We start from the raw sequence: 26,735 nt of genomic DNA, 5'->3' as shown, positions 1-26,735 counted from the left end.
GTACATGCTGTGTACACTCTTTCTTCCCACCAACTCCTGCTCTAATACAGTCAGCCTTTCCGTATTTGCAGGTTCTGCATTTGTTGGTTCAGCCAACTGCGGATCAGAAATCTTCCGGGGGGGGGGGGGTGGGGGTGAGGGGAAAGTCCCAAAAAGCAGAACTTGAATTTGCTGCATGCCAAGGCCTACACTGAATGCACGTGAATGAAGTGATGTGTAGACATCCCTGTAGCCTCCTGCCATTTCACAGTTCCTCAGTCTCTCTCTAGCACTCGTTGTTTGAGCATTGTTCACCTCGTGTCTTGTTAGTTCACTGCTTGTGTTGTATGCGCCCTTTGTTTCTGTGAAAAAATGGCTCCTAAAAAGCAATGAAGTGGTCAAAGCAGTCCATTAGAGGCTAAGTGTGAAGTGTGAGGAGAACAAGGGGAAACAACTTAAGGTGAGTGAGGGATGGCTGGCTAGCTCTGTAAAGCGCTCTACCCTCCAGAGCTTCAAGATCACGGGTGATCAGCATCAGCTGATGCCCAGGCAGCCTTCTGGAGCAAGTCTTCAATTGTGCTGAAACAACTATTTACATAGCATTTACATAGTATTAGGTATAAGGAGCGCCTGGCGCGGATTTGAACTATCGACCCTTTGGTTAGCAGCCGTAGCACTTAACCACTACACCACCAGGGTTTCCAATAAGTAATTTAGAGATGATTTAAAGTATATGGGAGGATATGCATAGGTTATATGCAAATACTACACCATTTTATATAAGGAACTTGAGCGTCCTGGAATTTTAGTATCTTTAAGGGGCCTGGAACCAATTGCCCGTGGATACCGAGGGATACTGTACTTTCTTTGACCAAAACAAAACTCTGTTGCTAAAGCTGTTAATGTCCATCAGATTGGGAAACATGGCGGTCTGTTTTCAGTCCTTCTTCTCTTAGACCTCTTGGCAGCATTTGACACTGACTTCTTACTGAAACATGCTCTCCTCTCGTCTTCTATGACTCTTACCTAGCTTTCCTTTTATTTCTCTGGCTGTTCCTTCTCAGTCTTCTTTATTGGCTCCTTCTTCTTGGTCCTGGACCGTCTGCTATTTTCACCACAAACTATCTGCACTATTCCTGTGCCTTTAAATATCATCTAAAAAACTAACCCACTGCCGTTGAGTCAATTCCGACTCATAGCAACCCTATAGGACAGAGTAGAACTGCCCCATAGGGTTTCCAAGGCTGTAAATCTTTATGGAAGCAGACTGCCTTATATCGTTTCCCATGGAGCACTGGTGGGTTTGAACCACCAGTCTTTTGCCTCCCAGCTGAACGCTTTAACCACTGTGCCACCAGGGCTCCAAATATCATCTACGTGCTAATAATTCCCAGATATTTCTTTAGCCAAAAACTCTCCTGAACACCAATCTATGTATGTACAACTGTCTGCTTGCAGTTGGACTTCAAAACTAACGTGCCCAAAACCGACTTTTTAAATCTCTCTACTCCCCCAAATCTGTTCTTGTTTTCCTCATATCAGTTAAGTGGTACTTCATTATTATTATTCTATTTTACCTTTATTTATTTATTTAGTTTTGTGGTTTAGGTGAAAGTTTCCAGAGAAAATTAGTGTTCCATTTGATAGTTTGTACATGAAGTGTTTCATGACCTTGGTTTTATTCCCCACAATGTGTCAGCACTCTCCCCGTTTCTGCCCTGATTTCCCCATTTTCTTTCATTCTGATTATCCCTTCCTGCCTTCTCTGGAGCTCTCGTGGTGCAGAGGTTAAAAGCTATGGCTGCTAACCAAAAAGTCGGCAATTCAGATCTACCAGTTGCTCCTCAGAAACCCTATGGGGGCCAGTTCTACTCTGTCCTGTAATGTCACTATGAGTTGAAATTGACTCAGTGGCAATGGGTTTGTTTTGGGGGGTTTTCCTGCCTTCTTATCTTATAATTGGTTATTCTAAGGAGTACATGTTCATTTTACTTGGATCCACAATCAACAGCCATGGAAGCAGCAGTCAAGAAATCAGAAGACGCATTGCATTGGGCAAATCTGCTGCAAAGGACTCTTCAAAGTGTTGAAGAGCAAAGATGTCACCCTGAAGACTAAGGTGCGCCTGACCCAAGCCATGGTATTTTCAATCACATCATATGCATGTGAAAGCTGGACAATGAATAAGGAAGACTGAAGAAGAGTTGATGCTTTTGAATTGTGGCGTTGGCAAAGAATATTGAATATACCATGGACTGCCAAAAGAATGAACAAATCTGTCTTGGAAGAAGTGCAGGCAGAATGTTCCTTAGAGACAAGGATGGTGAGACTGCGTCTTACATACTTTGGACATGTTGTCAGGAGGGATCAGTCCCTGGAGAAGGACATCATGCTTGGCAGAGTACAGGGTCAGTGGAAAAGAGGAAGACTCTCAACGAGGTGGACTGACACAGTGGCTGCAACAATGAGCTCAGGCATAACAACGATGGTAAGGATGGCGCAGGACCGGGCGGTGTTTTGTTCTGTTGTGCATAGGGTCGCTATGAGTCGGAACCAACTCAACGGCCCCTAACAACAACAGCAAGGAGTACGTTACTCTCAGGTATTGTTGTTTATCTTACGTGCTTGTATATTGTTTGGCTGGCTGGGTGGTGGTCTATGGGATTGATTTCATTTCCAGGTCAGAAGGGTGTGTTACGGCCATAGTCTTGGGGATCCCTCCAGTCCTTGTCAAACCAGCAAGCTAGAGCTTTTTTGTAACTTTGTTTTTTTTTTTCTTTCTGCAGTTTTCTCCTGCTCTGTCCAGGACTCTCTTGTGTTCCCAGTTGGTAGTGGTAGCTGGGCACCATGTAGCACTTCTGGTCTCAGGGTCATGTGGGCTGTGGATCATGTGGTCCATTAGTCCTTTGGACTAATTGCTCCCTTGAGTCTTTGATCTTCTTTACTTTCTCTTGCTCTGGATGGGAGGAGACCAATAGTTTTATCTTAGACGGCTGCTCACAAGCTCTTAAGACCCTAAATGCTGCTGACCAAAGTAGGCTGCAGAACATTGACTTTATGTACTATGTTGTGCCAATTGACAAAGATGTCCCCAGAGTCTACGGTCCTTTGTCTTCTAGCCTAGGAACTTCATCCTGCGAGGTGTTTGGTTATGTCTGAGAGCTTTCCCTGTCTTTATCCCTTGTGTATCCTATATGAGCTGCACCTACAATCATGTATGTAGACATATCTACCAGTAAACATAGAGTTGCCAGTGGCTATTTCATTATTTTTCAAAAAACATCATTTTACATACACAAGTAATATATGAATATATTCTTGTAAAGTAATTCAGTTGAATAAAGCAAAAGTCCTTCCATGGTCCTCAGCCAATCTCATTCCCCTTCCCAGAGGTGACTATTTCTGCTATCAAGTTATCTTTCTAGACTTTTTTCTACAAATATACATTCATATTTGAACATAGGGTAATTTATAGTTTTATAATAACTTATATATTTAATACATAATGTCATATTGCCTTCGAAAATGCAATACTATTTTATACATTGACTAACGATATACAAGAAAACTTTCTCATCACCCTTTTGCCAACACTGGATAGTTTCCATCTTTAATGGGGACTGTATTTTACTGTTGTTTTTATTTGAATTTTCCTGCTTATAGTGATGGTGGGAGCCCTGATGACATAGTGGTTAAGAGCTCTGCTGCTAACCAAAAGGTTAGCAGTTCAAATTCATCAGCCAGTCCTTAGAAACCCTAATGGGCAGTTCTTTGTCCTCTAGGGTTGTTACGGGTCAGAATCAACCTGATGGTAATAGGCGTGGTTTTTTGGTTTTTATTCCTTGTTGACTTGTAACTGTTTATGATTTAAATATTTTTATGTAATCAGATTTAGTAGTTTTTTTTCCTTCATGGATTAAACATTTTGTGTCTCAGAATGGTCTTTCCTACTCTAAGTTTGTAAACAAATTCTTCTACATTTTCTTCAATTGTTTTTATGGTTGTTTATTATATTTTCGTCCTAAATCCATCTGAAAGTTATTTTCATTTGTCCTCAAATAAAATTTAATATTACTTTTACTAGTTTGTTCTGTGATTGTTTCTTTGTCTTTAACTTGTGTTTAACTGTTTTTCTTTCCTTAACTTTTAGCCGGACATGTAGAAATAACTTGGTAAATATTTTCTGATTCAAGACTGTTTTCCTGGTACTATTAGTTGTAGTACTTGTTATAAGTTGTTTCATAGAAACACTTGATATTTTAACAAATCACACTTTTTAGTTTAGTGAATATAGATTAAATTAAATTTGATATAAATTGGATCCTCACTGACATCTCAAATACATGTCTTCATGCAACAGTAGTCTGCAGAGGAACTTCTGCAGCTACACTGAGCTTGACAGATGTAATGCTGTGTTATCCCTTTCCAAGATGATACCTCATTTTTTTTTTTAGTCATTGCCAGGAATTGAGTATGTGTGATGAGGCTGTAGGAAGAAAATGTTTTGCTCTGGTTTGCTAGTTGTGAGTATCTACCTTTCAAAGTTGGCATCTCCTCCTCTAGGTTAAAGAGGGACTTCTTTTCCTGGCTGGTAAATGCAGTAAGAGTCTTCTTCAACAAAGCTTTTTGGATAAAGCTTGACTGAGTCTGCGCTTGGGTCAGTGTGTGCTTTGGGAGACAGAAATAGAATAGAATCTTTACTAGATTAATTAATGTCTCTTGTTTCTATAAAGGTGAAAAGATGATTGGCGTAATCCTGTTTCCTGTTTTACAGTCTATGCTGCAGTAGAGAAACAACTTTATTGCTTCTGGATACTTGTGTAACAATCTCCCTGAATGTATTGTGAGCTTCTTTTATGCAAAAAGCACTTATCTGTTGTGTGCCAAACACTGCTAAGTGCTAGGGTTATAAAATCCACAAGATACCATTCTTGCTCTCAAGGAGAAGGTAGGGAGTATAGTCAAGTAAATAAATAAATAATGAATACCAACCAGCCTAATATGAAGGAGCCCTGGTGGTACAAATGGTTACAAGTGCTGGGCTGTTACCTGAAAGGTTGATGATTTGAGCCCAAACTCACCCAGTGGCTCCGTGGGACAAAGACCTGGCAATCTGCTCCCATAAAGATTAACCCGCCAAAAACCAAACCCACTGCCGTCAAGTCGATTCCGACTCATAGCGACCCTATAGGATAGAGTAGAACTGTCCTGTAGAGTTTCCAAGAGCGCCTGGCAGATTCGAACTGCCGACCTTTTTGTTAGCAGCCATAGCACTTAACCACTACACCACCAGTTTCCCCCGTAAAGATTACAGCCTAGAAAACCCTGTGGGGCAGTTCTGCTCTGTCGCATGGGGCTGCTATGAGTCGAAATCAACCCGATGGCACCTAACAACAACAATAACAGTTTAACATGAGTAATACTGGAAGCAGGGATTTTTTGCGGTTCGAAGAGGTCAGCCTGAAAATAGAGGTGTATCTCCTTAGGAAAGCTAGTTGGTTGTCTATCCACGAGGCTTCACAATGTAGCAGAACCTTTGTGACATTTCCGTGTTCCTGTTTTGCAAATCCAAAAATTCACATTTGTTGTATACTGGCTTATGCAAGCCAAACTTACCAGAGACTCATATTTAAAACAAAGCAATAATTTCTAATTTAGAGTCAGCTGTATCATCCTCAAGTTGATCTGATACACATGTAAGTCAGAGAATGCGCTGGAAGGTCTACATGGGAAGCCTAATTATAGTCAGAGGCACTTTATTAGATCTTTAGATTCTTGCTGCTCGTACTGGGTCCATGACCAGAAGCCTTGGCATCACCTGGGAGCTTGTTAGAAATGCACCGTCTCAGGCAATCGTGGATCTGTGTTAGTGCATACCTGCCATACTAGTGCATACCTGCCAGAGCCTCAGGGTTTTACTCATTGTGGAGCAGGCATCGCCTTAGCAGTTAGTATCATTTCATGTTTTTCTTTTATGAAACTTCAGAGTGGAGAAGCAAGAAAACCTTTTTAGGGTCCTGTGGCAGGGTGGAAGCTTACAGTAAAACTTGTTATAAAAGTTGTAATAAAACACTTGGTAGACACAGAGATAGAACACAAAGACACAGATGTACAGAGGCAGACACATGTATACAGTACCCACAGAGACACACACACAGACTCCCCCACACAGAGATCCCCTCACATACACACAGAGCCCCTCAGACACCCCATACAGACCCTTGTCATAGACACCCTCCACGCACACCCACAGAGAACCCCATGTGTATCCACGGTCGCCCCCCCACACCCACAGAGACAGCTCCCCACAGACCCATACACACCCTGAGACACCCCCCCCATAGAGAGATGCACACAGGCACACATGTACTGACCCCTATCGTGTAATGCTTAAAACCGAGCTCTTCAAAATATTTGAATAGTGCTCTCCATAGTTATTTTGAGAAGGGTCAAATATTCTCTATAAGGTACTTTCATGTATATCTATATAATTTATTTTTCTAAGGCACTTTTTAAGTAATTTATTTTTGTTGTTGAGAATATACACAGCAGAACACACACCAATTCAGTTTCTACATGTACAATTCAGTGATGTCGATTATATTCTTCGAGTTGTACAGCCAGTCTCACCTTCTTTTTCTGAGTTGTTCCTTACTCATTAACATAAATTCATTACCTCCTAAGTTTCCTGTCTAACCTTTCAAGTTGCTGTTGTTCAATTTGAAATATATAAAGGGTGCTGTGGAAAAGATTGGAGCCCTGGTGGCACAGTGGTTAAGAGCTTGGCCGCTAACCAAAAAGTAGGCAGTTTGGATCCACCAGCCACTCCTTGGAAACCCTATGGGGCTCTTCTACTCTGTCCTGTAGGGTAGCTGTGAGTTGGAACCGACTCGATGGCAGTGGGTTAACGGGTCATTATATCTATCACCCAACTTTTACCAATTCAACTTTTTACAGATGTACAACTTACTGACAGCAATTACACTAATTGGCTGCCTAAGAGACTTTTAATTGAGCCAGAAAATGAAGCAAAAACAGACGGGCTGCCATTGGGTCTGCAGAACATGAAAGCTACAGAGCCAATTTTATTTGAATTCCTGTTTCTGGAACTGCTTGTTCTCATCATGCTTGGGTGGAAAGTCATCCTCCTCTCATTTAGTCTCAGGAGCTTGCATCCTAGATTGTTGGTTAAGCAGAGCTCCGTGCTCAGGTCCCCTTGGCATTAATTCAGACATTCCCTTGATAGTGATTCACGTAAATCCGCCCAGGATTGGAAGGTGCAGAAATCCTGCACCTGCATGGAGGAACTTAGGTTGAGTCTTCTGTGCATGTTGGCACTGTAGGATATAGGGCTGGGAAGGGGAGATTTTGCCTAATGTAGAAAAACGTATTTTGAGTTTTTTACCTGTTGAGTGAGTTGTTGTGAAGGTTTGCGTAGAGACCAGTGATGGAACTTAAGAATGACTCAGAGGAATAATTTAGTTTAAATTAAAAAATTTTAAATTATACCATGTGGGCGGGGAATGCAAGTTGGATTGTATTGGTTCTGATAGAGATCACTGGTAGCTGCATAGCTAGGTTTTCTTCGTGCCTGGAACAGCATCCTGTGAGAAGTCTTTTTTTGGGAAAAAGAGACCTGATACGTCCAGCACGTTTGTGTATATAAAAACGGGACTGTTTCTGTCACACCAGAGAGATAAATGTAGGTTCCAAAAAGAGATTAGTTTTCTCTTTCTGCTTGGTATGTATGTATTCATTTGACCAAAAACCTGTTGTTGTTGTTTTTTTTTAATTTTGAAACTATTTCAGATATATGGCAGAGTACTGAGAAAATTGTACTCACCACTCAATTTAACAAATGTTAGCATTTTGCAAAATTTTCTTTAGCTATTTTAAAGATCTAAAATGTGACAGATAAAATTGAAGACTATACCCTTTCTCTCTTCATTTCCCTGCTTCTTTCCTTCTCTCCCTCTCGTCACTGAGGTAATTGCTGTCAAAATTTGTTGTTTACAATTCTTTTTCATGTTTTAATTCTTTCAATATGTGGCACAATGTTTAAGCCCTTGGCTGCTAACCGAAAGATTGGTGGTTCAGTCCCACCCAGTGGCTCTGTGATAGAAAGACCTGGTGATCTGCTCCCGTAAAGATAGCTGGCATTGTTAGGTTCTGACTCATAGTGGCCCTACGTACAACAGAGTGAAACACTGCCTGGTCCTGCGCCATCCTCACAGCTGTTGCATGTTTGAGCCTGTTGCTGCAGCCACTGTGTTAATCCATCTCGTTGAGGGTTTACCTCTTTTTCACTGACTCTCTACCGAGCATGATGCCCTTCTCAGCCGAAGGGCATCATGGGGGCAGTTCTCCTGTCACATTGGGTCTCTGTGAGTCCAAAATCGACTCAATGGCACCTAACAACAATATATATATTGTTAACAAACAATATGTAGCACTGTTTTGTGTGTTTATGAACTTTACATTCATGATTTTATACATTAATGAACAGCTGTTAATAAATAAACAGCTCACCTGGGTTGCTTAGAACTGCTAGAACTTGCTCTTCATCGAGCTGATATTATTGGCTCCCAGCCTTATTCTCTGCCCTTGCTTCTCAATAATGCTTCAGTAAGCTTTTTAGCCCGTAGTTTTTTCATCTGTTTTTTCTCAAACTGCTTGGTAATGATGGTAACTCAGAACTTGATAATGGTGACACATGTTGTTGTTAGATGCCATCGAGTCAGTTCCGACGCATACCAACCCTACAGGGCAGAGTAGAACTGCCCCACAGGATTTTCAGGGAGCGGCTGGTGGATTCGAACTGCTAACCTTTTGGTTAGCAGCTGAGCTTTTAACCACTACTCAACCAGGGCTTCAAACCAAACCTATTGCTGTCAAGTCCTATAGGACAGAGTATAACTGTTCCATAGGGTTTATTATTTGCAATTTGAATATATCCATTAACCTGCTTAGCTAATCCTGCATAGCTAATTCTGTAATGCTATCTTCTGAGTTATCATGTTGCTGTTAGCGCCCATCAAGTGGATCGTGGACTCATGGGCGAACCCCAGGGTGACCCCACACACAAGAGAATGAAATACTGCTTGGTCCTGGTACCATCCCCATGATTGATTGGGAATCAGACTGTTATGATGTAGTGTTTTCATTGGCTGACTTTTGGAATTAGATCCCCAGGCCTTTCTTCCTAGTCTGTCTTAGTCTGGAAGCTCTGCCAAAACTTGTTCAGCATCATAGCAACATGCAAGCCAGCACTGACAGATGTGTGTGGTGGCTCCATGTGAGGTCCATTGGCCAGGAATCAAACCCCGGTCTCCTGTATGGAAGGAGAGAATTCTCCCACTGAATCACCAGTGCCCCTCCTCTGAGTTATCATAAACCAAACCTGTTGCTGTGGAGTCAGTTCCGACTCATAGCAGTTTAATGGTTCTTGCAGTTTAATGCTGACACATAATAGGTGCTTAATAATTGCTTGTGATTATTGAACTGAGCCCAGGTCATGGGGTATTGATTTACAGCATGCTTCTCTCCCCTTACCAGCCCAGTTGCCCCAGTCCTTTGAATGAATGTAACCCCTAGTGCAGTTGCACACATGGAGACTTTAATACTGACTTTTCAGCTCTTGTGTATAACGTTCTTGCTTAGATTCTCTGTCAGATGGCTCTGATAGTTAAACCTTTGGAAAGAGCCCAAGGGTTTACAGGCTCTCAGTATAGGTTATAACAATAGGAACCGAGTGTAGTATATGTCAACATAATGATACTTGGCAATTCTAAAGCAATACTGGTTCAATTCAGGAGCATCAGGTTAAACCAGTTAAGACTCCTTTGGCTTAAAACTTAGTTTGCTTATTTTATAGCTTTATCTACTTTTTTTTTTTTTTAATTATGCTTTAAGTGAAAGTTTACAGTTCAAGTCAGTTTCTCTACAAAAACTTATATATACATTGTTATGTGACCCTAGTTGCTCCCCCTACAATGTGACAGCACACTCCTCCTCTCTACCCTGTATTTCCTGTGTCCATTCAACCAGCTCCTGTCCCCCTCTGCCTTTTCGTCTCACTTCCAGACAGGAGCTGCCCATTTAGTTTTATCTACTTGAGCCAAGAAGCGCACTCTTTGCGGTATCATTTTATGCCTTATAGTCCCGTCTAATCTTTGTCTGAAGAGTTGGCTTCGGGAATGGTTTCAGTTCTGGGCTAACACAGAGTCTGGGGGCCATATCTTTTGGGGTCCCTCCAGTCTCAGTCAGTCCATCAAGTCTAGTCTTTTTACTAAAATTTGAGTTCTACACCCAGCTTTTCTCCTGCTCCGTCAGGGACTCTCTGTTGTATTCCCTGTCAGGGCAGTCGTTGGTGGTAGCTGGGCGCTGTCTAGTTCTTCTGGTCTTAGGCTGATGGCGTCTCTGGTTTATGTGGCCCTTTCTGTCTCTTGGGCTCATAATTACCTTGGGTCTTTGGTGTTCTTCATCCTCTTTTGCTCCAGGTGGGTTGGGACCAACTGATGCTTCTTAGATGGACTGGCTAGCTTTTAAGACCCAGATGCCACTCCCAAAGTGGGATGCAAAACATTTTTGTAATAAACTTCGTGGTGCCTGTTGACCTAGATGTCCTCTGAAACCATGGTCCCCAGACCCCCACCCCTGCTACTCTGTCCCTCAAAGTGTTTGGTTGTATTCAGGAAACTTCTTTATCTACTCTTTTTCTCCAGAATTGTTGCTTAAATGTATAGCAGAGATCATGGTACATCTGCATCCCCATTTGGAGACTATAGGAGGCTGACTCAGCAGGAGGGCTGTTGGCTCAAAGGAAGCAAAGAGGGATGGGTACTTTGGGACTCACAGACAGACTGTTAAAGCCTCTTTCCCAATCCTGGGAAGGAAAGGAAGGGCACTCTAGGAAGGTTGGGACCTTGCCAAGATGTAGCAGAGTATCAAAGAATTCTCTCTTTAGAACACTTACAAATGTGAATTAATTCTTACAATAGCACCGTGGTAAGCAATTAGGGTTTACTGATGGAAAGGCCGAATAACATAAAATTCAACTAATGTTTATTAAATGCCATTAAGCACTCTACTTAATGTTGGTCCAAGGTTCCAGAGCAGACAGTAAACTTAAAAAAACAATTAATACATTTTACATTTTATACTATGTGACTATGAACAGTTTTGCCAAGACAACATCTCAGTTTCTGTGTCTGAAAATAGGAGAAATTTCAGAATTTGAAGGTTATAATATGGAAATATTCTTGAGCAGAAATTGGAATGCTAGTGTTTCAAAATATACTTGTTGGGGCCTTCATATCTCATGAATTTTCAAAGGTTGGGTAAAAAAGTCAAAATTAGAAAAACAAGATTGAAACTTACTTATCTGTAGTTATGTCTTTTCTGCTTAAGTATTATAATTTAGTCAAATGAGCATTTGGCCAAAGTATTGTAGAGTAAGAGCTCAGTTCCACTTTTTTACATTATGATAACATCTAAATGAGGATGTCTTGCATGTACTTAGAAGCTGGAGTCAGAGAAGAAGGAGGGGGTCAGAAAATAGCTTTGGAAGTTGATGTAAGCGTGTAATCATAATCCTAAGTAGCTGTACTTAGAAGGATTGTGGGGAGGACAAAAGATAGCTCATGAGAGAGTTGTGGGCACAAACCATCATAAAGGGATGAAAAGAAGAAAAAGTGTTGGTAAAAGTAATTATTATCCCACAATAACATCATCTTACCTTCGTGTAGCTCTTTGTAGCTTTCAACTCAGTTAAATACATTATCTGGTTTGATACTGAAATACTATGAAATAAACTTCTTAGTGTAACATGTTAATTTCATAGAAGCTAATACTTTTTTTTCTAAGAAATGCTATGATAAAAAATAAGAATAAACCTAGATACTTTACATTGAATTATCTTGGTACTTGATTGATACATTGTTAATGTTTTTAAAAAAAACAGCAGTTTTGTTGAAACTAAAGCTGAGGCCTGTTAATTTTCTGTCTGGGTCTCTGTTGCACTGTGATGTAAAACCATCAGTGTTGATTAAGCAGTAGGTCACTTATGGTAGTTGTTTTCTTACCAGGGTAGCTGTAAAATTGCCTTAGGTCTGTTTGAAGACTAAGAAGAAAGGCCTGGTGATCTGCTTGCAAAAATCAGCCAGTGAAAACCCTATAGATTGCAGTAGTCCGATCATGAGGATGGTCTAGGACCAGGCAGCATTTCGTTCTGTTATGCATGGAGTTCCCATGAGGCAGGGGCCAACTCAGTGACAGCTAACAACAGCATCTTCTTTGAAATAAAGCTTGTGGATGAGATTGTTTTGGCATTATTATTGTTAATAAGTGGCCTGTACCTATAAACTGTCCCTTAAAGTTTTAGGAGGATTACTGGTGTTTGCCAAATAGAAAAGAATTTGTGAGTAAATACGTTGGGAGGAGGGTATGGATTATTGTCAGGCTTTGTTAGCCAGTTGAAAACCTTGAGGTTTGTAATTATATAATCCCTCATCATTTCTGGGATAAATAGTATGGGTTTGTAGAAAATGTCTTTAATTATCTCTCATATCTTCTTTAATTGGCCCATCCTTTTCAATATCCATCTTCAGAAGTATTTTTCATGTTTTACTTATCTCTAAAGAAAAACCATTCTTTGAGCTCCTATTTTGCAAAATAGTTTTGAGCATTACAATAGGTGCCAGATTCTGTGCTTGGTATAGAGGGTATAATGATAAACAAAGCCAGCCATGGTCCTTATCCACATGGAGCAAGGAACCTAGTGAAGGAGTCAGACATTAGTCACATGACCAGACAAATAAATAATGAATCACAACTGCAATAAATGCCATGAAGGAAAGAAAGATATGTGGTACTACACAGAGACTTCATTACAGGGAGCACCTGACCTAACCCGACAGGGATTTTCCCAGAGAAAGTGATATTTAAACTGAGTTATGAAGAATGTGTGCATAGAAACTCGAAGAGTATTCCAGGCAGAGAAACTAGCATATGCAAGGGCCTGCAGTAGGAGGGAGAATGTAGCATTTGAATAATTGAAAGAAGGCTAGGTAGTTTGTAATCCAAGAAAAAAGGGACCATGTGATGTGAGATGCAGGTCCTTATAAACTGTGTTAAGGATTTGGCCTTTATCTTAATTTAAGTATAATGAATTTAAAGGCCAGAGAGCAGCGGTAGGGAAGGGTTGAGACAGATAGATTTGTGTTTTAAAAAGAATTACCCTTTTTTACAGCATAGAAAACTGATTGGTAGGTGGCAAGAGTAGAGTAGATATAGGGACACCAATTAGGAAGTTATTAGAGTAGTCTAGTGGGAGATAATGATATTTTGGACTAGGTAAGTATCAGGGGATATGGAGAGAATGGAGCCCGGTGGTGCAGTGCTTAATCACATGGCTGCTAACCAAAAGGTCGACAGTTCAAATTTACCAGCTGCTCCTTGGAAATCCTATGGGGCAGTTTTATCCTGTCCTGTAGGGTTGGTGGAAACCATGATGTAGTAGTTAAGTTTTACAGCTGCTCAGCAAAAGGTCTGCAGTTTGAATCCACCAGGTGCTCCTTGGAAACTCTGTGGGGCAGTTCTACTCTGCACTATAGGGTCTCTATGAGTCAGAATTGACTTGACGGCAGTGGGTTTGGGTTTTTTGGGGAGCAGAGTTGCTAAGAGTCGGAATCCACTCCATGGCAATGGGTATGGTTTTGGTTTATGGAGAGAAGGGACAGATGCCAGATTCAAGAGATAAGAAGTAAAATCGACTAGACTTTGTGATAAATTGTGTGTGGAGGGTTAGAGAAAGGGAGGAATCGAGGATTACTTGAGCAACCTGATGGGTGGTGGTGCCATTCACTAAGGCATAGACCATCAGAAAAGAAGCTAGATTTGGGGGAGGGGAAATCATGAATTTGGTTTTTGAAATGCCTTTGAGACATTCAAGAGATGTCAAACAGGCAGTTGGATAAATGGGTCTGGAGTGCAGAGACTGGGGATATAAATTTGAGTCATTGGCTTTTGTGTTAAGTGAAACCATGGGGTAGATGATAAGATTGCCTTGTTGTTGTTAGGTGCTGTTGAGTTGGTCCCGACTCATAGCAACCTTAGGTGCAACAAAAAAATGATAACTGGTCCTGCGCCATCCTCACAATCATTGCTATGTTTGACCCCATTGTTGCAGCCACTCTGTCAATCCATCTTATTGAGTCTCTCTCTCTTTTTTGCTGACCCTCTGCTTTACCAAGCATGATATCTTTCTCCAATGATTGATTACTCCTGATGACATGTCCAAAGTAAGCGAGATGAACACTCACCATCCTTGCTTCTAAGGAGCATTCTGGCTGTACTTCTTCCAAGACAGGTTTGTTCGTTTTTCTAGCAGTATAGTCAGTATTCTTTGCCAACACCATTATTTGAATATGTCAGTTCTTCGGTTTTCCTTTTTCACACGTGAATGAAATGGTGGCGTGTGGGCATTTGACCTCCTCTAACTTCACAAGGTGGGGAGGAGAATCAAGATCAATAGCCAAGGCTGATCCCTACAGAGGTCAGATGTACCTCCTCTCTCCAACCTTTTCACCAATTCTGATACCACAGCACTCTCTATTTCTCTACTGAATCCGATAATTCATTACAATGGCCACGTGAACTCACACAGCATACTAACAATTAGGAGGTTTATTAGGGAATTAATAGGTTACAATTCAGGATCAGGAATGACGCAGAATACAGTTTTTTGGTCAGGACAGCTTCTCAGCATGCCCACAGTCACTCCTATCTCTCTCGGCTCTCAGGCCCACAGCCCTTCAGCCCCTCAGCCCCTCGGCCCAGCCTCTACCCCACAAAGCTCTTTAGCTCCACCAATAAGTGCCCAGGAGCACTCCACTCTGCTAGTAAGCCCTGGCCCCAAGGCACTCAGCTCTCTTGCTCCATGGTTTGGCAAGCGTAGCTCTGTTGACAAGTGCTGGGGGCATCCTACTCCGCCAGGAAGCCTCCTGCCCAAAGGCTCTCAGCTCTTTGGCTCCGTGGGTTGGCATACCCACTGTAGCTGCCTTGCTCTCTGGGCTGGGAAGCCTTCCATGCTGGTCTCTTGGTTCTGCTATTGCTGTTTCTCTGCCGCTGTTTCTCACACCCTCTCTGGTGTTACAGCTCCCTCTCTGTCTGTGTCTTCTGGATCACGTAGGATGTTCTCATCTCAGCGCAGGGACCCTGGGTCTGAAGGGCATGCTCCACTGCTTGCTACTCTTTCTTGGTGGTAGTAAGGTCCCTCCTTTCTGCCTCTGGATGGCGTATTTTAAGCCTAGAGGGATGGCAAAACTGACCAGTTCCCTCGTTAGGGTTCCATAGACCTTATTTATTTGGTTCCACATTCACAAGGGTGCCATTAACCTTACTTGCATTGTTAGAAGATTGTCTAATCCCCTTGGTGGGCCACAAGTACCTTATTTGCATAGTCCCACCTAATCATTTTGTGGGTGTTACAAGACCATGGCAAGAAAGGCCATATAAAACTGATTAATCGTACCACGACATATATATGAGGCTGATTGAAAATACTGTGGCTTGGATCACGTGCACCTGAGCACTCAGAGTGACATCTTTGCTTTTTAACAGTTTAAAGAGGTCTTTTGGCAGCAGATTTGCCCAGTGGAATACATTATTTGATTTCTTGACTGTTGCTTCCATAGGCATTGATTGTGGATCCAAGAAAAGTACTTGACAGCTTCAGGTTCTTTGCCATTTATCACGATGTTGTTTATCGGTCTGGTTTTTACTCAGCACTATGTTTTCAAAATCTGTCCATGTTGCTGTGTGTACGTCTAGTCCACTGCTTCAAACTGCTATATAGTACTCTGTGATACAAATTCATGACATTTTACCTATCATTGGGGAAAGAAATGGACAAGATTGTTTTCCACAAGCACAAATAGCAGCACTGTAATGACCCTACCTTTCTGCAAATTCTGTGTCTAGAACTACTTCTTTTGTAGGTCATGAACTTTTGAGTAGCCTGATTTTTAAGTTAGCCTCAGTTGAGGTTTTTGGTTGTTAATATGTACCACCCAGGCAGACGCCCCAGATGAGCTATTGGTGAAAGGAACAGTGATGGAATTAAAGTAACCTTGGCAACCATTATAATGAAAATGAGTTTCCTTGGGAAGGAAGATGAGAGTGAGGGCACTCAGGGCATTCGTTTGTAACATTTACAACTGGAACTGACTAGCATTTTGCTATTTTAAAATCCTGGTGTAGCTGCTCCTTGGACACCATTGAGTCCTGTGCCACTCCAACCTTTCAGTTTTCTGAGACACAAACACCATGTTTTAATATGCATACGAAACAGAAAATGAAGCCCCGACATGCTTAACCTCCTTCAGGCACATGGAGACCTCTTTTTCCTTTACTACATTACCTTTTGGAAACCATGGTGGGGTAGTGGCTTTCTCCGTGCCTTCTGGCATTGACACTGCTGCAGCTCTGGGCTGAATCTCTGATGCACAAAGGAAGCCACTTAGGTTTCCGGAGAAACAGTGTGGTAGCATGCCCTGAGGGCCAGAGCTTGGCTTGTGGTAGAACAGACAGCACCAAGGCTACTCCTTAAGCCCAAGAAGAGAACAAATCCTTGGGTTCAAATCTTACTCTTTTGGTTTAGCCTTTAAACTTTAAGAAATAAATTTTTCTTTAAGTTTTAGAGTTTTAATGCAGGTTCACTCTTTGCAGATTAGAGATTGGAAGACAGGAGAAGAGTAATAAAAGTGAAACCAAAGTAATTACCGAACTGAGGTTGAGTTGTTAAGTACCGTGCTTGTTTACTTCCTCCCTAAGGATTCTAGCAGTTTTAACAAAGGGCTTGTGAGTTAAAAGCTTAGGGTTCTAATTCAGGGTTAACTATGCTGTTGGTACTAAGCAAATAGCTTCTGTCGGTCTCAGTTTTTCTCTTTGTAAAGGAAGAGTGAAAACAATGATTTTCTGTGTGGAGAAGTACTTATAAAAGGGACTAAATATGACAGTGGTGTAGCCAAGAATATCGTCTAAGATGAAATCTAAATTGTAGTGGTAATATACTTTAGATATCCTACTTAGCTTTCTCCAGTTAAGACTTTTAAGATGTTTTTACTCTGGTTTTTAAGTTTCCTTTCTCTAAACTTAGCCTTTTGTTGAGTTGTCATTCATATCACATTAGATACTCCTCTATAACAACTGTTTTTGTTGGCTTAGTCATCAACAGTTAAGTTGATCTTGAACTTCAAATATTTGAATATTTTTTATATGAGAAGCTTGGAACTGTGTAGGTAGGGAATAAGTATAAAGTGTATGAAAGCATAATTTCTGCCCTTCAGTGTAATTTGAATACTTCAAAACAGCTCCGATGCGACTTTTCCTGACCCAAATTGTCTCTTCTCCATGAAAATCATTCCTGATTCACGTAGTTGTTCTTCATTATTTAGTCTGCTAGACCCCATTACCACCATCCTGGTTGGCCATTCTCTTCTGGATATATTATACATGGTCAGTGTCACTCCTAAGAGGTCGTGTTCGGAATTACAATACTCCCGATGTTGTCTGACCCGCGTAACTGTTTTCTTCCTTGTTCGGATAACTGTACTGCTGGCTATCTTGTTACCTGAATTTGTGTTAGCTTTTTAAGCTGACACCTCACACTGAGGGCTCACCTTGAGTTTACAGTCAGTTAAACTCTCATTACATCAGCTAATGTTAATGCTGGTTTTTTACCAGCCACATACTTTTTTTTAGGTAAATGCAGACCTTTATGTTTATCCTTGATGAATTTCTTGTACTTTCAACCCATTGTTTCTATATATTAAAATATTTTTAATTTTTTATTATGTTGTTCATGTTATTAGCTAATCTTCCAAGATTTATAAGCTACCATTTAATCTCCAAGGTGTTGATAAACATTTACTAAAGCAGGGCAGTACAGAGCCCTGTGACACCTGAGACTTCCATCCAGATTGATAAAAAATAGTGAGCCATTAATTAATAATCTGAGGGTGGTTGCTCAACCAGTAGCAAATCTGTCACCTAACTAGCATAAGAAATTTTGTCTTTGATTTCAACAAGATGCATTTGATCTTCTTTGAGCTCTAAGTCTAATAATTTTGTCAAAAGTAAAATTAGGTAAAATAAATATATGGACACATGTATGTGTATAGGCATATATATGTACAGGTAGGTAGGTAGAAGTATATGTCCATGTACGTACAGATATGTGGTGCACACATATATAGTCATAGAAACACAGTTACAGTTACTTCTCAGACATAACAGAACACCTTGTGAGGTTGGTTTTCTGGATTTGAAGGCTTAGGGACCTAAGTCTCACGGGACAACTCAGTCAGTTGGCATAATATAATTCACAAAATTCATGCTCTGCATCCTAGTGAAGTGAGTAGCATCAGGGTTCCTAAAATCTTGAAAGCAGCCACCCAATATACAACTATTGATCTGACATGTCAGGAACACAGAAAGAAGGAAACCAAAGTCTTAGAGAAGAAACTAGCTTATAGGAATAACAGTTTACATGAGCCACGGCTTCATCTACCCTGAGACTAAGAACTACATAGTGCCCGGCTACCACTACTAGCCTTTTTTGTCAGGGCCACAATAGATGGACCCTGATAAAACAGGAGAAAAATGCAGAACACAGCTCAACTTCTTAAAAAGTTCAGGCTTACTGGACCAGTTGAGACTAGAGATTCTCTTAGACTATTGCCCCCAAATACTCTTTAAACCTTGGAATGAAACTATTACCTGAAGTCACCTTTTAGCAAAATAACAGATTGGCACACAAGATAGAGAATATTACCTGTGAGTATGTTGCTGCGTTTAAAAATCATCTATATGAGACCAAAAGGTCAACAATTACTCTAAAGCAAAGATGAGAGGATAAGGAGACAGGGAAATTAGAGTACTGGAAACAGAGCAACCAGAACACAATTAAGAGAACGTTGACACATTGTGAAAAATGTTACTAATGGCACTGAACAATTTGTGTAGAAATGGCAAATGGGAACCTAATTTGTTGTATAAACTTTCACTGAAAACACGATAAAATATTATTAAAAGTAAAATTAGGTTAGCATGATTTTTTTTCTTTTTCTTAGTGAACCTGTTCTGGCTTCTGGTGCTTTCTATACTCCTTTTCTACCTCACCATAGACTAGTAGAGAATTTTGCTGGATATTCTTATTATTAAACTCTTAATCTATAGTTTCTAGAATTTAGTCTCTTTTTTTCTTTGGAAGTGAAATAATTGAAATTGAATTTCTTGTGTCTAGTCTTCTAGCTCATGGAGATCTCATTGTCTTAAACTGGTCCTATAGATTTGATTTTGAATTTATCTGGTCCTATAGATTTGAATTCACTAACAGCTCCTGGATACTTCTATTATCTCTTCTCCTATCTAAGGCTTCAGTTTCCTCTTAACCATGTGTGTTCTACTCTTTTCCAGCCTGGAAGGTTATTCTTGAAAAGGAAATGGAAGCAAAGTAAGAGCTGAATACTTTTAGATTTTCTTCATTATGTTTTAACATGATACAAAGGCCGCTTATCTTTCTGTATCTGACTTAGCTGGAAAGGCACTCTGTATGTTAGCACTTTTCATAAGTTTATATTGATTCTGTACTATGTGACAGGTACTGCATTAGAATATTGGGCTCCAAAGATGAATAAGACGTGGCCTGTGCTCTCAGGGAGGTTGGAGAGATACGTATTTATTTAAACAGTCACAGCAGAGCAAGGTAAGGGCTAATGGAGCACGCTCAGAATCCTACAGTGGCACTGAAGAAAGAGCGACCAGTTGGGTCTAAGGAGGCTGCTTCATATGAGCCTCTATCAAAGATGCTCTGTTTCAGTGGATTCTTAAAGGAAGGGAAACCCTGGTGGTGTTGTGGTTAAGAGCTACGGCTGCTAACCAAAAGGTCGGCAGTTCGATTCCACCAGGCATTCCTTGGAAACCATATGGGTCAGTTCTACTCTGTGCTATAGGGTCGTTACGAGTTGGAATCGACTCGACGGCAGCGGTTTTTTTTTTTTTCTTAAAGGAAGTGTTGACATTTCAGGTGAATCAGGGTAGGATTGGACGAATAACATTTCACTTGTGAGGAATAGCATGTGGAAATGTATGGAGGGTAAGGGCTAACAGGATGTGTTGAGAAATCTTAAAATAATACAGGAGTCCCAAGAAATGAGGTTACATAGATAAACAGGACCATATTATAAAGGGCCTTATATTCTATGCTAGAATTTGGACTCCAGGAGGCAGAGGAGTGTCACTGAAGGGTTTTAAGCAAGAGACATTGTTGCAGGCTAAGACTTCCCAGCTCGGGACCAGGCTCTGCTTAGGCTCTTGCCTTCTACTGACCAAGAACGACCAGGAGAGGCTCAGAGGTTCCACATGAACAAAGGTTTGTTAAGCAGCAGAAAGAAAGCAGAGGCTAGCAAGTGGGGACAGAGAGGGACCAGCCAATGCTAGCCTCTGTTCCCATGAACAAAGGTGTTTCTGGGGCTTATATGGGTTTGGCAAGGATAACAGAGTAATGAATATTTAGTTGGTTTCTTTCAAAGGCCAAGTACTTCTCCGAATGGCAGTGCGTGCTAAACTAGGCTGCGTGTGCATCTGGAATCCAAGATGGAACCCGTAGCAAAGGCTCTTGGGACTGGGTGGCAGGACTTATTATGGGGTGTCCTGTCTGCTCAGTCCCCTCGCAGCACTGGTTCAATTCCTGTCGCGGGTACTTGCGTCAGGCAGAGGTCATCCGTCACTCACCTTGTGGATGTCTGTGCATGCTCCAGGAACCAGATCAGGCTAGTCCTTCTGAAAAAAATCTTACAAGGAAGTACACTGTTTGTTCTTTCCTTATCGCACATTCCAGGATGGGGGTTTTGCGTCATTTAGCCAAGCACATGGTATATAAGTAAGTTGCAGGTTGCAGGTGTTGCAGGGTTCCTTGCTTAGGGGCTCAGTCCCTTTTCTTCCCTATCTCAACATGATCAAAACCAGGTCAATCAGAGTTCTTCCTTATCATATACTGTATGAGTCAGTTTAGGCTAGGTTATGCTATGGTAACAAACAACCCCTACATTTCAGTGGCTCCAGTAATGGGGTTATTTTTTGCGTATGTTGCACATCCATCCTGTGGCTCTGTTCTAGGATCCAGGCTGGAGAGGCAGCTCCAATCGGAGACGTTAACCTTATGGCAGAGAGAAATGAGACATGGTAGAACCACGTGATTTCTTCTAAAGCTTCTGTTCAGAAGCATGCTGTGTCATTTCCTCTCACACTTCAATGGCTGAAGCAGGTCACCTGGCCAAGTCTGATCCTCCATCAAGGAGAAGCAGTGAATATTTCGAACAGTAGTGCAGTCTATTTACATGTATCAGGTTTTATTTCTCTACTTTCTGGATTATCAATCCTGCAGCTGCTGGTGACCACATTCCCAGCAACTTGGAGTAGCCTGAGAAAATGAAGCTGGTGGTATATGGAGAAATGAGAGACCAGAAAATGTCCTGGCAGCTGTTTGCACTCCCTGGGGCTGCCTTGCTTCCTGTACCTTTCCTTTGTGTCTGTGAGTTAACAGAGGAGTGTCATAATCAGATACGCATTTTGGAAAGATTACTGTATGGCATGGAGAACAGGGAGACGAAAGAGTAGAAGCTGGAAGAACAGGGTACAGAAAAATGGTTAGTGATCTGTTTCAGATATGGAAGCACAAATTAGGGACTGGACCTGTTTCCTCTTTTACCTTATTTCTGCCAATTTAAACTGATAATTTCCAAATCTGAATTTTAGCAATTGTGGGGTGATGTGTGGCGTAGTGGTTAAGAGTTTGGCTGCCAACCAAAAGGTTGACAGTTCAAATCCACCAGCCGTTCCTTGGAAACCCTATGGGGGCAGTTCTACTCTGTCCTCTAAGGTTGCTATGAGTTGGAATCAACTTGAAGGCAGTGGGTTTGGTTTGGGTTTTATGCTGTCTTCAGGATCTTGTTTTTTTTTTAGCTAGACCTTAAAGAATGTCAATTCGAAAGAGCTTCGACAGAGCCAGGTGAAAAGATCCAGGTAAGCTATAATAACTTTGAAGGAGGCGTTAGAGAGGTTTGGTAAGGTTTGTGCTTTCTTGGGGGCAGCATTAGGGCTGAGTCTGAAGCTCTCCTTTGTAATTCTTCGTAAAAAATTAAAAAGCAAACAACACATCTGAAGGTTGCTCGTTAGAGCAAATTTCACTTTTGGAAGAATGTTGACTTTAATTTTAACAGGTTTCCTGAGATATACTTTATATATCGTAAAGTTCACCCATTTAGTATGTTTACAGAGTTGTGCAACCATCTAATTTTGGACCATTTTTATCATCTCAAATAGAAATCTGTGGCAGTCATTCTTCCTCCCCTCCTTCCAAACCAAACCTGTTGCAATCAAGTTGATTCCAACTCATACCAACCCTATAGGACAGAAGACAACTGCCCCACAGGGTTTCCAAGGAGCAGCCAGTGGATTTGAACTGCTGGTGACCTTTTGGTTAGCAGCCAAGCTCTTGACCACTGCGTCACCAGGGCTCCTTTCCCTCCCCTCCTTAGGCAACCATTAATCTATTTTTTGTCTCTAGATTTGTGTATCCTGGCCATTTCGTAGAAGTGGGATTATATGTGTAGACCTTTTGACTTTTAAAGTCTCTCGCTTACTAAGTAATTTCTTTTTCTGTTCTATATTTTTTAGAGTTTAAAGGTTACAGTGCTTATAGCTCTGTCTTGCCTGATAGATTTGCATTATTCTTAATTCATCCCATATCCTTCTGTCATCTAGTACAATCCTTTGCATGTAGTATACTTGTCAAATAAATAATTAATAGTATTAGATGGATTTTTTTAATGAACATTAAAAGATATTCTTTGTTGATATTGTCCCAGTGTCTGAATTTCACTTACTGTTTCTTATCCCTATTTTCTCCTGTAACAGTTCACTTTCTAGCTGAATAATGTTTATACTTACACTGCTGATGGAAAGTTTTTTGACTCAGACTCTCTTATTCCTGCAGATTAATTTAATTATACAGTACTTGGTAGGCGAGAGGTCAGCAGTTTACTGAGAAGAAGATGAAGCTGATAAGGGGACTTCTAGGTATAACTTAACATTTCTTGGTTTCTTTGGACCCTTCCTCACTGTATAATCTAGGTCACCCTGATTGAAGCATTCTGCCTTCCACACTGGTAACGTAGTGGTTAAGTGCGACAGCTGCTAAGCAGAAGGTCGGCAGTTCAAGTCTACCAGGCACACCTTGGAAACTCTATGGGGCAATTCTACTCTGTTCTATAGGGTCGCTATGAGTTGGAATCCACCCGACGGCAGTGGGTTTTAATGTAATGTCAGTTGTGTTTAAAACTGCCTTGGTATACCTGTTTGGTTTTATCTTCTATTAGTCACTAGAGCACAAAGATATTGTGATAAGATATTTAAATAGGATATATTCCTTTAGTTGGAATCTTTGTAGTGCACATGGTCTTGGATCTATGAGTGCTTCTATCCTGTCTGAGATAAAAGGCAGAAAAATTTCACTTTTTTTCTTTTTGAGTTTCTCTTCCTATGGCTTTTTTTTTGTTGTTCCATCATGTGCTTTACATTTGTCAGGCGAGGAAAAGGCACTCAAGATTTCTAGTCATATGCCAGTTAAAATATAGTAAACTTTATTTAAAATTACATAGCTGAGCTTGTAAGAAAGTAAGGAAAACCCTCAAGGGCAAAAAATGAAAACCAAAGTGGTAAGTGCATAAGGCTACAGGTATGGCACTCTGGATAACCAAGAGGCTTCAGTTTTAATAGCCATACAGGAACATGAGACTTTCTTGCCCTCCTCCATGAAGTTAAGTGCCTTAAAGAATTACTGCATCATTGAATAGGTGATCTAGAAAAACATCTGCCCAACTGCTTAGAGAGATGTCAAGGAAGTTTGTCCACTCTCCGTGGGCTCTGGATGGGAAAGTTTTTCTGAGAATTGTTACCATGGGCTTATCCTCATGTAAGTTTATTTTAGAATACCCCTCTTTTTCTGTAGTTCAGGGAACCCAGAGCCAGTAAATTAACTTATAAAGTAGTCCTAAATCAATGATAGTCCTATGGCTCCAGGCTGAGACAGATGCAAAACTCCTCTATAGGGATATCTTCAATCTAGGACACACGGAGTTCCCACAGCTTAAGGCATTTTAAAGATTTTATCTAAAAATAGAACTTCAAAAAATAATTTAGGTATTGAAATTTAAAACAGTGGACGGTGATGGTAGAATGTGTAAATTCTGGTACAGTCATGCAGTGGATACTATACAGCACTGGAATGAATACAGTGTTCCTAGAGAACATGGCTGAATAAAGATAATGCTGAAAGAAGCCAGACACAAGAGAATATATACTATATGATTTCATTTAAATAAGGTTAAAAAACCCTAACCTATGGTGTTAGAAGTCATGATAGTAATCATCGGGGAAAAGGGAAAGGGTAGTAATTATCAAGGGGCATGAGAGTAGCTTCTAGGGTACTGGTAATGTTGTCTTTCTTCATCTGGGTGGTAGTTACATGACTGCTTCACTTTGTGATAATTCCCTGAGCTTATTATTTGCTCAATCTAATAGAAAGCAGCAAAGAGAAATTTGATAAGTATCATATAAAATATAGGATAAATAGAAGGCACAATTTAAAAAAAGGTAGAAATAAATCCAAATGCATCTGTAATCGTACTAAAAAAAAAAAAAAAATTTGTACTAAATTACGCTTAGCATTTAAAAGACAGATGGTCCAAGATGGCCGACATCAGTTTTTTTCCTCTACTTATGTGTCATCCTTCCATCCAGAGGTGGAGTTTATTCCTCCCCTCCCCTCGAATCTGGAATGACTTTCGTGACTTGTTTAACCAACAGAATATGGCAGAAGTGACATTCTGGGACTTTAAAGGCTAGGTCATGAGAAGCTTTGCAGCTTCCACCTGGGCCTCTTTGAACATTTTCTTCTGGAATGCTCTCCCATGGAACACTCAGTCTGAAACCCAACCGCCATACTGTGAGAAGCCCAAGCCAGATGAAAAGGTTCACCTGAGCTTCCAGTCAACAGCCAGCGTCAACTGTCAACTATGTGAGTGAATGAAGGAGTCATCTTTGACATTCCAGTCCCAGCAAACACCATATGGCAAAGAACCCAAGCCCTGGGCATATGGCCCCAGTCTAGCCATCTTCAGCCATTTGAGCCACCCCAGCTGAGACCTGAAATGTTGTGGAGCAGATACAAGCTGTCCAGCTGTTTCCTGCCTGAATTTCTGACTCTTATAGTTGTGAGCACAATAAAATGATTTTATGCCTCTAAGCTTTGGGGTAGTTTGTTTGTAGCAACAGATAACTGAAACAGAATTTGGCACCTGGAAGTGAGGTGCTGCCATAACCTAAATGTGTTTTGGCTTGGGGACTTGGTGGTAGTTAGAAGCTGGAAGGACCTTGAGGAAACTGTTAGTGGAGACTTGAAGCACAGTGAGAAAAATACTATTGGAGACTAGAAAAAGGGAGATGTTTGTTATGTAGTGGTACGAAGTTTGGTAGCATTATCACCTGTGGTAACATGGAAGATAGAAGATGTATCTAATGAATTTGATCTATCTAAAAGATTTCTAGGCAGAAGGCTGAAAGTGCCATCTGGCTTTTTCTGGCTGCTTGGATAAGGTACGAATAAGAGAGAGAGGTAGCTAAAAATTAACTATTCTGTTTTTAAGCAGAATTTAGAGGAAATATTTCTAACCCAAGACCTGTTGCGAATAAAACCTTTTCTCATCCCCAGTCATTCCAGATGGCTAATGACTTAACGTAAGAAATGGCTTCAGAGCAAAGATAAAATTCAGGATGCTATCGATAAAACATGGCTCAAAGTAAAAATATCAAAGGGGTAACTGTAAGTTCCTTTATTAAGACTTCAGAAAGATCGAAGGCAGTGCCTTATAGAGCATCTCAGCTAGGTGAAAGGACTTCTGAAGATCTTAAGGGCATGCCTCGTAAACCTCTCTGTTTAACAACAGGGCTCCTAAAGATCTTAAGGGTATTTTCTTACAACAGGTTCACACAGGACTTGAGATAGAGAAGGTGGTTCTGGCTTTTTTCTACTAAAGTGAACCCCACTAATATTCGTAGGAAACCCACAAGGTTTTTAAGAAGTTGTGCTAATAGAAGTATCTTCAACTTGGATTAAAAGGAATAGAGAGAATACAGAATGAAAAGAGGCCTTCGGACTTCTAAGCATTAATGAGCAGGAAGCAGATTGAGAAGGCTACTCAGTTGCAAACATGAGCCATCTCTTATGTCAAAGGAAGGATAGAGCCAAGGGTTTTGGAAAATCATTCTCAGGGAGTAGGACTGAGCTGTAATCAAGAAACTTATGTGTGCTAGACTCTTATTTCAGAATTGCTATGGGTCGGTAATTGCTATGTGTCTCCTGTTCCTTCCCCATTTCCTTCACATTTTGAATGAGAGTGTCTATTGTGGTTATTCTGAGCCTGTCTCACTATTGTATGTTTGTATGTTGGGTGTGTGGGGGCAGATAATTTGTCTCTTTAATTCAGATCAAGAGGAACTATAATCGAGTAGCTGTACCTGAGGAACTGCATCTGAGGAGCCTCACCCACATCTGGACCTGATTTAGCTATCGAGATTCTGGACATCAAGCTGATGCCATGTTGAGATGAGACTTTGGAAGGTCTTAGGAGAGG

At 40.9% G+C, this 26,735-nt stretch overlaps 1 protein-coding gene and 1 long non-coding RNA gene across 3 annotated transcripts in view; both read left to right on the top strand.

Moving 5' to 3' along the window:
- Positions 1–26,735, top strand: part of AHCYL2 (adenosylhomocysteinase like 2) — a 158,626-nt gene that overhangs the window by 10,081 nt on the left and 121,810 nt on the right. The gene's annotated exons all lie outside the window — the stretch shown is intronic.
- Positions 129–26,735, top strand: part of LOC135232222 (uncharacterized) — a 58,160-nt gene continuing 31,553 nt past the window's right edge. The window contains exon 1 of the long non-coding RNA XR_010322606.1: positions 129–26,735. This is a non-coding gene — a long non-coding RNA (uncharacterized LOC135232222).

This window comes from Loxodonta africana, chromosome 8, assembly GCF_030014295.1.
Source record: "Loxodonta africana isolate mLoxAfr1 chromosome 8, mLoxAfr1.hap2, whole genome shotgun sequence".
In the NCBI taxonomy this organism is placed as follows: Eukaryota; Metazoa; Chordata; class Mammalia; order Proboscidea; family Elephantidae; genus Loxodonta; species Loxodonta africana.
Note: the sequence above shows the minus strand (reverse complement) of the source record. Positions and strands in the feature narration are given on the sequence as shown.